Source organism: Myotis davidii, unplaced genomic scaffold (assembly GCF_000327345.1).
Source record: "Myotis davidii unplaced genomic scaffold, ASM32734v1 scaffold96, whole genome shotgun sequence".
NCBI lineage: Eukaryota > Metazoa > Chordata > Mammalia > Chiroptera > Vespertilionidae > Myotis > Myotis davidii.
The window spans coordinates 3,240,833-3,254,886 of NW_006289416.1; the positions used below are offsets into that span (position 1 = coordinate 3,240,833).

Consider the following 14,054-nt stretch of genomic DNA (forward strand, 5'->3'; position numbering starts at 1 on the left):
GGGTCCAGGTATCTTCCCGCCTCGCCGAGGACCGGACCGAACCTGCCGGGCTTCGAGCTCTCGGCGTGGCGCAGGCTGTGCCCAGCGCGGTCGGTCCCGTTCAGGCAGCGGCGGGAGGCATCTGGCCCGCAGGCCTCACGGGGTGTGAGACTTTCCCCGCAGCGAGCACGTGCGTTTCCACGGGGAGAAACATGCCAGGATACCCGGTGCCACCTTTTCCGTCTCATGTCCTAATGGTTCGACGTAGGCTCCAGTGTGGCCACCGGGCCAAGCTGGTGGTTCTGACAGGTCCAGAGGTTCTGTGACCCGGGCGGTCTCCTTCCGTGGCCTCCGAGGCGGGAGCTCCGACGACGACGGGGTGCAGGTCGCTGGAGCATCTCCGCATCCGAATCTTCTTTTTTGTTGTTGTTGGGGTTTTTTTTCTTTGTTTTGCTTTATTTTATTGTTTTTCCTTTATTGATTAAGATATTACAAATGTGTCCTTATCCCCCCATCCGAATCTTCTTACCACCCGCCTCGCCTCCACCGCTGCTGCCATGTTGCTGAAAGTTGCGAATGAGAACACCTGTGCCGAAGAGTTATGCGGGTTAAATGTTTAAACCCCTTCCCTGGCAGAAACGTGTATACACGTTTTCACAAAATGTTCTTTTTTCAGTCGTCGACGAGTATACTCGTCTAAAAACTTTACCTTCAAAAACCAGCTACATACATACCATTCTAAATAATTTCATCTAGAAACTTTCTGAGGAAATACTATTCTTAACCACAAAAATGGGAAGAAAAAATAATTACAAACTGTTTTCATAACCAGCATCAAAAATACTATATAGAACCAAAATAAAAAAATTAGTCTGAAAAAGAAACGTTTTTAACAAAAAAACTATTGCGGAAGGGGTTAACATGTAGGACACTTTAAGTACAAGCCTTTGTGTTTCATTAAAGATCCTTATTGTGGGCCGTGTAATGCCCTAACTCAAAAACAAAGAATACCGTCATTATCGGGGGTCTAGGTTTCAACCATTTACTCTGCAATTCTTGAAAATATGTAATGAATATGTTGTACTTGAGAAGAAGATGTGTATTCACTAAGCCCAAGGAGTAGCAGGCAGGGGGGGGGGGGGGAAAAATACTAAGCCCAAGGAGTAGCAGGCAGGGGGGGGGGTGTCAATTCTCCAAAGTAAATTTTTGGGTTACATTTAGTACATAGAGTACCCCCCAAAAAGGCATATACACTTCGGATGATTATAAAGCCAGTGTTTATTAGCATACAGATCATTTACAAAATTTAGAGGAATCTATAGAAATGAATAATTTTTTTTGTTCATGTCTGTTTTCAAACTGACGACCATTCTAGTTCAGGCACCGCTGCTGACAGGAAGCAATGGAATCGCAAACATCCAGAATCATTTCGTTGGGTACCTGTGCGCCTCAATTCATTAACTGTTGACAGGTTTTGTACTGTAAACTTTATCTTTTCTGTATCTCCATTAAAAAAAAGTCTAGTGGATAAATTTTCTTTGTTCAAAGCTTAGTCTGACTTCATCCATTATTACAAATCAGCTAAACCTGAAAAGGAGTGAAAGTCAAGTGAGTTAAAAGGAGTGAAAATTAAATGTATACGCACTTTGAATATTACAAAGGCAGTGTTGGTGCTTCAACTGTGTTTTCAAACCTCCAGTAGCATTTTAGGATGAATTTCCTTTGTTCAAAGTTTAATCTGGCTGAGAAGAAACATCAATTGAGCTATCAGTAGTTAAAGTGTGTATACATGTTTTGGGGACACCCTGTAATTTCTCTTACTAGTTTGCCAAAATCTTCATGGTTAATGATATGGATAGACTCGTATCGCTAGTTAGAAATCTAGATTTGCTTGTCCACATGGAGGTGTTCCAGAATCGTGGTGTGTGTGTGTGTGTGTGTGTGTGTGGCTAGACATAAAGATTACAGGTAGAACACAGTTGGAAAAAAAGTGCGAAGAGATGTGTTTGGGAGAGCATAAGTAATAGGGCTGGAAGTGGGGAGAATGGAGCATCGGATTTTGGAAGAAAAATTGGGAAGAGTCAAGTTGTGGCCAAATGCCATTCCTTGTTCTTGAAGGGGGACTGTTTCGGGAGACAGAGATCAAAGTAACCAAAGAAACCCTATGGGATTTCTTTGACATCTCATGTCTTACCTTTCAAATTCACGTGAACTTATCATTCTATTCCATTATATAATGGTGTTTGATATTAATGACCCAAGAAAAATACAAATTGTTTTTCTAAATCTTATTTAATGGATAAAGTGAATTGCTTTTTGATTTCATCAAATTGGGACTAGGGCTGGAAATTCACCATCAAGGCTATATCTCATTCCTATGTAATACCAAATTATACAAATACACGAATACAAAAAAATTATTTTCTTGTCTTTAGGAGATATTTAAGTATAATCGCTAGGAGGAGAGAGATCCAAAATACTACCAGAGAAGTGTATTACAATAATATGGGCAACTATTGATGAAAACATTGATACCTATCTTCTTGTTGGGAGGTTAAATCTGAATCTATAATAATAAAAGCATAATATGCTAATTAGATCAGATGACCTTCCGGACTAAGCCTCGGTGCCGCGGGGGCCGGGGCCGAGGCAGCTGCCGTGGCAGTGGGAGCTGAGCCCCTTGCATGAATTTCATGCATTGAGCCTCTAGTACTTATATAATAGTATGGCAGTCTGAAGCTTCCTTAGAATCATTTGCCAGTCACTTTTGTTCTCAGAAAGTAACTCCTCAAATAGTTTTATTTCAATAAAGAAAGATGAGTTTGCTCTTTAATTTTCATCACAAAGAGTTGATTTTTATGTATGATACTGAAAAGAAATCCAATTTCATTTTTAAATAAATAATTGTCTGAGCATCATTTATTAAATTGTCCATTTTTTCCCTGCTATATTTTGTGTAACTTTTTTCATATACCAAGTTTCCACAAATGCATGTTTCTCTGTTCCTGGGTTTTATAGTTTGTTCTATTAATAAGCATTTTTCCCTCTCTGCTAATACTGCACCACCTTAATTATGTAACTTTATTATCTAACTTATAAAGCAAACCACCTCACCTTATTCTTCATAAGTGTAACGTAGTTGGTTTTTAAGTGTCAAAAATGATGACTATTTCCTCTTTTTGTTCAGTGTTTTCTCACTTAAGAGACACTTGAGATGTGGCCACCAGCATTTCCGTAATAGCAAAACCCATAATTTAATCAGGAACTGAGTACACAGGGTGGAGCAAAAGTATGGGAACACAGAGTTTATTAATTATTGCATCATTTTCCATATAAACAACTAGAAACCTACTTTTTCCCTCACCCTGTAAATTGTGGGTGAAGGCTAAGTACTTATCAAACTGTTCTTTGCAGTAAAACTATTTGATGCCCAAATGGACTCTTTTTGTCTTCCAGACCATCATTTTGTGCACTAATCCAGAAAGAAATGGAAAGACCTTAAAGATGTGTATTTGCCAATATGATATTCTTTTGTGTAAGTCTTGTATAGTTGCAGTAGAAAAAAAATAAATTCTGGGGAAATTCAATATTTTGATTAGCATAAGTGAATTCAAATTCCTATGTAATAGGAATGTTGGTGAATGAAGATAGGTGATTATTCTGTCCTTCTAGGCTTCTTTCAGATATTTTAATTCCCTCAACAAATATTCATTGATTAACCATTAGAAGCCAGGCCTGTGACAAATTTAGTGGGCTACTTATTAATTTAGTTGAACATATGATTATTGTGCATCTACTACTGGTGTCCTGCAAGGTAAAATTAATGTTTTGAAATGGACAAATAAGAAACCTAAATCCAAGGAAGTTAAACTGATTTGTAGTCTCTGAAGCAATGGTAGAGAATGTCTAATGCCATCTCTTCACAATTTTTTTTTAAACCCTGAAGATTTTTAGTGACTCTCCAAGTTTAAGAAATAGTTTAGAGCAAAGGCTAAAATTTTGGTTCTTTATTTTCAATCATGGGGGTAATGGCTGCACGTTGACTAGCTATTTTGCCATTATTTTGAAACAGTGGTTGCCATATGGGGTCATATTGTCTGAGAAACCTGGATAGATACAGGTATTTAAAAAATAGCAATAACTATTAAAGAATTAAATCTAATAACAATAATGGATATCATTTTGATACTAGAAATAGTAGTTTGTAAATGAAGTTTGGGTATGTATTCCTAAAAGTCTAGGAGCTCTTCATTTCTGGAAACATTGCATTGTATAACTATTTCAGAGTTCTGCAAAACTTGTATGAGGTCCTAACCAGTTTGGCTCAGTGGCTAGAGTGTCAGCCCAGGGACTGAAGGGACCCGTGTTTGATTCTGGTCAAGAGCACATGTCTGAGTTGCCAGCTCGATCCCCAGTAGGGGGTGTGTAGGAGGCAGCCAATCAGTGATTCCCTCTCATCATTGATGTTTCTGTCTCTCTCTCCCTCTCCATTCCTCTCTGAAATCAATAAAAAAATATATTTTTTAAAAAGTTGTATGGGGATATATTTTCTATGTAAATTAATAACAGTAAAACACTGAAAAGTTCAAGTCCTATACATTCTTGACTTTATACAGAGTTTATACATGCATGTGACAAAACTTTTAAAGATGAGTAAAATTGGAAACTCCCTCCCCCCTCCAAAAAAAATCCTGAAAGTAAAATTAGCCCTCTGAAATAGAATTATGTGCTATTTTATCCTGTGACTTCTCCATCCCCTCATACCTCAACTTGAGAAGCATGGCTAGTGGTAGTCAGAAACAATAGAAAAATTTTATACATGTGAGTGGCATAATTAGATGTGTCCTAAAAATATAACTGTAGCAACAGTGTTAATGAAGGACATCATTTTGTGCAGACACTATTATGAACAGATTATAGCTTATTTAGATGATAAACAAAGTGACAGTTATTAAAGGTCATATATCAATCATTCATTCACCAAATAGTCATTGGTGTGCCAATTAGATAGTAAGGATGCAAGTCAGCCTCTGTCTTCATGGGGCTCATATTTTATTGAGTGAGACAAACAATTTAGCAATTAAATATACAGAATGTCAGGTGGTGATTAAAGTGCTATGGAGAAAACTCTAAAGGATGGGAACCAGAAGGCCACATTTTTAATATAGTGGTCAGGAAGCACTTTCCGTTAGGGCATTATTTGAGCAGAAAGCTGAAGAAGCAAGTTGTAAAGAACTGTGAGACAAACGTTGCTGAAGGGGGAAAACAAGTGTAAATCAGTTTTGAACATGGTTGGCATTGTGTGTGAGAGAAATAGAGGATGAAAACAGAGAGATAAATGGAGGAGAGAAGGAATAATGGTAAGGGCCTCATAAGAGCAAAGTCTGTTGTTTTTCTGAAAGTTTCAGTTTTAATGGACCTTCTTTCAATCAATTAGAAGTTTGAGGCAAAGTGCTATATTGGTGAATACATTACTAGGCTCTTCTTCAGATGGAATCTATTACCCCTGAGACATTGTAGTACCATGGCAGGTTCAAAAGCACACACTTTTTGCGCTCTTTAAAATAAGTTAGATAAAACACTGCAGTTACCTAAAATATAACGGCAATGGGTTTGAATATTTGAAACTCACTGCTAGAAAAAAAATGTTCCTTACCAATGAGAGGTGTGGCTAAAAATAAATGAAACTGATTATCAGATACAGAAACTTGTGGTTTGTGAGCCTCTGAGAAACACTTAGAGCACTCAGGGGCATATTTTAATGTTTGTACAGCATTAAAGAGGCAACATGGTGTTAGGGACAAGAAACCTGAACTAGGAGTAAGAACTTGTACTCCCAAGTGCCAAACATAATTCCTGTCTAGCTATGCAACTAAAGGCAATTCACCAGGTACTGAGCACAAGATTAACTAAGCAGAGATGAATAAAACAGACACAGAAACATAAATAACTGCAATGCTTTATTAGAAGTATTCATTTGTTTATTCATTTATCCATTCAGCATTTGTTGCCAACTATATGTCTACCGTGTGCCAGGCACTGGGGCTTCAAAGATGAACAAGAAAAATCAGCACCTAGTTCCCATCCTCCCAAGAAGCAAGTGGCTCAGGGAATAAAGACCAGACTTGCTGTGGCATTGACATTCCACTCCTCCCTCCAATAGACTTCTCTCTCCCCTTTCCATGGTCCTTCTTTCCTTCTTTCCCAATAGCCTCCCGATACCTTTAGTTTAACTAACTGGGCCCAGTTTAGACCTTATTCCCCCTTTCTTGACTTTCCTTACCCCACAAACCCTGAGCCAAATGAGCGTTAGAAACCTTAAACTCTGAAAATATGATCGTGTTTCCTGCTCATAGATAAAATGAAATCTCAAACAATCAAAAACTATAAAATGGGTAAAATTATATATAATTAAACTATTTCTCCAGACTGTGGAAAATCTAGTACAATTTGAGCATTATCTCTTCATGGAGAGAAATGTCCAAGTACATTTCAAACAATTTTCTAAAGCCTTTCACCATCCCCAGATGATTCTAAAATACTATTTATCCCTGAATTAAAGAAAGAGGTCAGACCCTTACAGATCCTGGAGTTACCTTAAAGATTTTTTATTCTATCAGGACAACGATGGGAGTAAGGAGCTATTAAAGTTTTTTAAGGTAGAATGGGACACGCTTAGATTTACACTTTAGAAACTTCTTTCTGACTGTAACATGAAGAATGGATCACAAGAACTTAAATTAATAGCTAGTTGGAAACCCAATCAAGAGATTATAGCCAACTGCTAAAGAGTGCTCTTTGGAGTGATTAAAAATATTTAAAATTAGGTTGTAGTGATGTTTGCACAACTCTGTGAATGTACGTAGAACCATTGAATTGTACACATTAAATGTGTGAATTCTATGGTATGTGAATTATATCTCAATAAAGATGTTTTCAAAAAAGCCACAGATAAGAAATAAAAAATGATCGAACCTAAGTAAATAAATGAATGAATAAAAGAGGTCATGGTTGTGTTAGGAACTGATATGAAAGACTTTTAGGGGAGAAGAGAAGGAAGTAAGGAGAGGAGGAGTCAAGGATGACTCCAGGCTTTGGGTTGAGGCCACTGGGTAAACGATAATGCTTTTATAGAGATAAATGATAATGCTTCCATTTTACTGCAATGGAAGGTGTTCTGGAAGGCACGATACAAAGAGCTGGAAGGGACCGCCAAAAAATGCTGAAGAAACTGTTGCATTTAGGAAAGGATGGACACACTTTCACCTGTCATCAGGGCAAGGTTGTCAGGCTTCTTTCTGAAGAAGTCAGAAAGACCGGCTCACCATATTCAAACTATAAGTATTTAAAGGGAAAGAAAGGTAAAATTATCAAGGACACCAAGTTTATATTAGTCTTTTTATGGTGGGGAAAAAAAACTACTTTCTCACGCAACTATCATATTTACAAAGACCATTCATGTCTTCAGACATCAGAATATAAAAAATCAGGGATAACAATCTTTAGAGGGTTCAGGCTTACAGGAAATGTTCCAGGGTTTATTATCCTGGAAGCAGAACTAGTCAGGATGAGCCTACTATTATACAAAGAGAGAGAGAGAGAGAGAGAGAGAGAGAGAGAGAGAGAGAGAGAGAGAGAGAGAGAGGAGAGAGAGAATGCAATATCTAAGAGTGCAAAGTAGACTTATTTTGGTCTAAACTACAGTATGTGATGTGTTTAATCATACCAGAAGAAGAACAAGTGTCAGTTTTGCTTCTGCAGGAGATTAGTAACAGAATAAAGCATGCAGAAGGAAGGAAAGATGGCTAGAAAGATGGGATTGATGGTATGTAAGCGTATGTTGGGTTGGGCATGGCAGGCATGTGAGGCAAGGAGAAAGCATTCACTGTTATTGGGGCTCTCGTCAGCCTTGTGTGATTACTAAGTTGCATCAGAGGCCCTGAAAGCCACACAGCAGGCCGGTCCAAATAAAACAGTACGGAGTCATTGTAGTATTTGGAGAAAATGAAACAGAATGCCTAAGTAAGGAGTCATTACAGCAGTGATGGCGAACCTATGACATGCGTGTCAGAGGTGACACGCGAAATCATTTTTTTGGTTGATTTTTCTTTGTTTAATGGCATTTAAATATATAAAATAAATATCAAAAATATAAGTCTTTGTTTTACTATGGTTGCAAATATCAAAAAATTTCTATATGTGACACGGCACCAGAGTTAAGTTAGGGTTTTTCAAAATGCTGACACGCCGAGCTCAAAAGTTTTGCCATCACTGCATTACAGTATCTGGAGAAAATGAAACTCAAAAGGTCGCAGGATATATTGCCTGGCTCAAAGAAGATCACCTTCTTAAAGATTTAACAGCAGCCCACCGTGGAAGCCTCAGCCTTCAGCAAGTGGCAAGTAGTAGTGAAAGTATTTCCAGGCTTCTCCATAGGGAGGTAAAGCCTACAGGAAATCACTATTTCCTGCAAAAACAGACTAAATGCTAGTTGGCAACAGAAGAATTTACACACAGACAATGTAGAATAGCTAGACTTTGAAGCTCCAATATTTCACTTGGGATTTCTGTTGTCACTACCACCTCTCTCATTAAGTCTGTCACCTTCATGAGCACAGACCCCCTCCTAATTCCTGGAAGCATAGTTGAGAGCCTACTGGGGTGTTCAGACTGTAGTATGCATAAGAATAACCTGTGAGGGGTGTTTAAGATACAGATCCTGAGGTTCTATGCCTATATTTTGAATTAGTCAAGTTCAGGATTATGCATAGCCCTTGGACACAGACGATAGTGTGGTGAAAGCCTGGGAGGGGCAGGTGCGGGTGCGAGGTGGAGGGGCTCAATGGGGAAAATAAAGGGCACATCTGTAATACTTTCAACAATAAAGATAAATTTTTTTTAAGTTCAGGATTAGGAGTTTTTATTTTTAACAACTTCCAGGTAATGCTAATGAAGGCAGTCCAAATACCACATTTTGAGAAACACTGGGCCATGGGCAACATAAAAGTGTGATAAATATGGCAAAGAATACATAGTCTGATTTACAAAAATGCAGCTGGGTCAATTGCAGTTTATAGCCGTGGCCTTCAAATGGTCAGAGATCATCTTCCCCTAACAATCAGTAGTTGTGCGAACATGTCTACCTTATTTCAAGATAGTTCCCAAATAAAGCCCAGAGAGAAACACAAGTTTCCCTATGGACTAAGGTTCCATTTGCCATATAGGTTTCATTTTCTTTAAAGAGAACTAAGTTCTTCCCTCAAAACTGGGTACTGCTCATCTTCTCCTTACAGGGAAGTTGGTTGGCCTGTTATAAATTTAGATTGCAGTATCACTACAAGAGATACACAGATATTGTAGCAGGTAATTCACTTATTTTTATATAACCATATAAATTATATTTATCATAATTTAACAAAGACAGTTTGCATTTTTCACTTTTCTTAAAGTCTATATTTTTTAGTTCTAAATACTGCCATCAATAGCTCAATTCAACTTGACCTTTGCCAAACCCAGGCCAGTCAGTAACTCTTCACTGACCCTCCTTCAACTTGAGGTGAACATCACTCCCATAATTACCCCCCCTGCTGTCCTATGGGACTTAGCTCCTAATACCTCTGGGAAATTATCTTAAAAGAAATACTCTCCAGAGGAAACAATGAGTTTGCAGAGGTAAAGCTGCCTGGATACTCTGCACAAAGAAAAGCAAGCATCCCCACTCTCAATCATACATTTATCAAATAAGGACTTTATCAAAAATGGTAGTTGGAACAAAATATTCAGCTTACATGATTTTATTCTTCAGTTTGTGAGTAGATATTTCCTGCTTCTACAGCTGTTGGGTGTGTCCCTCCCCCTGTTCCTCTGACCTAAACCTAAAAATATGCTTCTCAAAAGAAGTTGAACAGAGTCTCAAGTACACACACACACACACACACACACACACATACACACACACTATACAGCTTTATGCCTATATTTTGAATTAGTCAAGTTCAGGATTATGCATAGCCCTTGGACACAGACGATAGTGTGGTGAAATTCTGGGAGGGGCAGGTGCGGGTGCGAGGTGGAGGGGCTCAATGGGGAAAATAAAGGGCACATCTGTAATACTTTCAACAATAAAGATAAATTTTTTTTAAGTTCAGGATTAGGAGTTTTTATTTTTAACAACTTCCAGGTAATGCTAATGAAGGCAGTCCAAATACCACATTTTGAGAAACACTGGGCCATGGGCAACATAAAAGTGTGATAAATATGGCAAAGAATACATAGTCTGATTTACAAAAATGCAGCTGGGTCAATTGCAGTTTATAGCCGTGGCCTTCAAATGGTCAGAGATCATCTTCCCCTAACAATCAGTAGTTGTGCGAACATGTCTACCTTATTTCAAGATAGTTCCCAAATAAAGCCCAGAGAGAAACACAAGTTTCCCTATGGACTAAGGTTCCATTTGCCATATAGGTTTCATTTTCTTTAAAGAGAACTAAGTTCTTCCCTCAAAACTGGGTACTGCTCATCTTCTCCTTACAGGGAAGTTGGTTGGCCTGTTATAAATTTAGATTGCAGTATCACTACAAGAGATACACAGATATTGTAGCAGGTAATTCACTTATTTTTATATAACCATATAAATTATATTTATCATAATTTAACAAAGACAGTTTGCATTTTTCACTTTTCTTAAAGTCTATATTTTTTAGTTCTAAATACTGCCATCAATAGCTCAATTCAACTTGACCTTTGCCAAACCCAGGCCAGTCAGTAACTCTTCACTGACCCTCCTTCAACTTGAGGTGAACATCACTCCCATAATTACCCCCCCTGCTGTCCTATGGGACTTAGCTCCTAATACCTCTGGGAAATTATCTTAAAAGAAATACTCTCCAGAGGAAACAATGAGTTTGCAGAGGTAAAGCTGCCTGGATACTCTGCACAAAGAAAAGCAAGCATCCCCACTCTCAATCATACATTTATCAAATAAGGACTTTATCAAAAATGGTAGTTGGAACAAAATATTCAGCTTACATGATTTTATTCTTCAGTTTGTGAGTAGATATTTCCTGCTTCTACAGCTGTTGGGTGTGTCCCTCCCCCTGTTCCTCTGACCTAAACCTAAAAATATGCTTCTCAAAAGAAGTTGAACAGAGTCTCAAGTACACACACACACACACACACACACACACACACACACTATACAGCTTCCATGAATATTTTAGATTTTTAATTTCACTATATCAACCCTTTCCATTTTAGAGAATGTTTTTGTTTAACCCTACAAAACTAAGTCTGTCCAGCCTGTTCCTTTTTTCAGAACTAAGAGAAGTTAATACTAAATTGTGTGTTGTCTCTAACTTTGCTAGCCTAAGAGAAAAAAATGCTTGCATCTCAAAGCCAAATTCCTCAAGGTGTTCTAGCTCAAATCCAACCACAACAGGAAGAGGAAGTACACAGTGTCATGTATTCAGTATCATTTTATGGTTGCCTCCCCATGTGCTTCAGTCTTCTTACAAAATAGAGTATGCAGGGAAGTGCAGGGAACAGCTGCTGTGTAACTGAGGAAAGGTTTATCTGATATTTCAACAACTGCTGAGTGGCCTGCTACCTCCATACAAGCCATATTCCTTCCTCATTTTCTCTGCTTTAGTTGAATTTTTCTTGGAGTGTTCCTCTAGAGCAGCCGTGGGCAAACTACGGCCCACGGGCCCGGATCCGGCCGTTTGAAATGAATAAAACTATTGATAAAAAAGACCGTACCCTTTTATGTAATGATGTTTACTTTGAATTTATATTAGTTCACACAAACACTCCATCCATGCTTTTGTTCCGGCCCTCCGGTCCAGTTTAAGAACCCATTGTGGCCCTCAAGTCAAAAAGTTTGCCCACCCCTGGTCTAGAGTCACAACCCCACTGAAGCTTTTCCATGGCCTTCTAGTCAGCCAAATTACTCTCCCCAGCTAGGAGCTTCAGTTCAACTCTACTTACATCCTGAGAAAATGCAAAGCAACTCGGCTAAGGTCAGACTGTGATAAAGTTTTCAACAGGATGCAGGGAAGCCAATAGAACAATGTTTCTAACCAAACATAATTAGTGCTACACTGCAGTTGCAAAAATGACTAACAAGCACAACCAACCAAACCCCGTGCTCTGTCTTAATGAGACATCCCTAAACCAGTTCTTCCTCACTACAAGTTCATAAGCTTTTGTCTATAGGTATGACCTGCTGGCCTTTCCTTTGGTTAGATACCGAGGGTGTCTAGCCGGACCAGAGTGAAGCAGGCCAGTGCAGGGCAAAGCAAACTGGCATGGAGCAGGGCAGTACAGACCAGGGAGGAGCAGAGCAGTGCTGTCTAGCCAAAGAGGGTCCAGGTGCCAGGATCACTTCCCCCGAGGGCTGCCTCAGAGCCGTCCTGTATAACAATTGAGCTGTTTTGCACTGACTAAAGTTTCCTTCTTCACCGCACCCCAAATTGGGGGATTCCTGATGGCATTGAATTAGCATCAACAACCATTGGTTGACAGTGCTCCAAGATCTACTCTTTGCTCACCACCTTCCATCAGAGGTTTCCTGCTTGATGTGCCACACACACCACTTCAGCCTTTACCCCTCTCCATGGCCAACTTTATTTCTGGCCTGATTCAATTCCTCATCTTTCCTTGCTCACCTGAGAGTGGACAACTTGAAATAGCCAGTTGTTTCACCTCCCCATATCCTCTCTCAGGATGTGAGGCATGAGAGTGTATTAGAGCAATGTGTGACTCCTTTTCTCTCCAACATACCTAATCTCACCTTCCCTACTCCAAAGCTGTCAGATACTTAGGAAATCGGTTTTATAGCCATTCCATTTCTCTCCCAGCATATTGGTAAAGTTCTGCATTCTCCATCCTTGTGAAGGAAGTACCCACGGGACTTCTCCTACGGGCCTGAGCAACTAGATTACTCTCTGCTATGGAGAGCAGACACTGTTTCTACATCTGAGGCTAAAAGATATGCAGGGAATAATTTTTCCCATGCAGAACACTACTCTGGTTTGCATCCTTTTTTAGACATTATATCCAAAGACTTCCCTGAGGTGGATTCATTTCAGCTAGTGAACAGATTAACTTCTGCAGCACATCTTTATCCTGGTAGGAGTCGAAAGACCTGCCAGTGAGAGCTACAAATTGCCCCACCCTCCACCACAATGGAGCTATCACCTCGCTTAATGGGAAAAACAACTCAGGGGCATTTCTCATTTGTATTTTCACCCTGCCATTCTCTGGCTGGTAGAGTCTCCTGCTTCGGAAATGATATCTTCCTCCCCAGTAAAGCTTGGAAGGTCTGCAGAGATTAAACCATTCCACTAACATAAGCCTCTTGCAGATTGGTGGTGAAGTTTGTTCTCCACTTAGTTAGTTTAATATTAGTCATCATCATCCCATATGTAACCATACCCTCCTTGCCCCAACACACTGTACCCTTGCTAAATAGACCACACCTTTGGCAACTTCACTGACCAATATTACACATAGTTTGCAATTCCTTTTTCTCTAGTCTTTTTACATCATGCACAATTTCTCAGCCCCTGAATTACCCAGCTTTTTGGATATCTTACTAAATTGCTACACAAACTCCTGTGTCTCCACGACCTTTGTATTGAATTCAAGGCGTTTCCCTGGGAGATCTCTCTTCCTCATGATATAATAGTTAAGTGGTGAGGTCCTGAAGTCAGACTGTCTAAATTCAGTTTTGCCATTTCCTAAAGGACTTTACCATGTACTATTGAGAAGTTAGTAAAATTATTTAACTTTCCTATTTCTCTGTCTATGAGAGTACCAGTCAATAATAAGTAAATTAAGAAAAGCTCAGTAATGTAATTGATAAGGCAGATCTGATTAATATATCAAATTTTAAAAAGAGAATACATAAACATTCACAAAAACTATCAAGTCACAGTCCTGATAGGGTTGGTTACAGTTGGTTATAGCATTGTCCTCACATTCCAAGGTTGCAGGTTGGATACCTGGTCAGGACTCATACAAAAATCAACCAATGAATGCATAAATAAGTAGAACAACAAATCATTTTTCTCTCT

The 14,054-nt window shown here is 39.0% G+C and overlaps 1 pseudogene; it reads left to right on the forward strand.

Annotated features, from left to right (window-relative positions):
- LOC102751708 overlaps positions 1-14,054 on the forward strand; it is a 25,100-nt pseudogene that overhangs the window by 8,291 nt on the left and 2,755 nt on the right.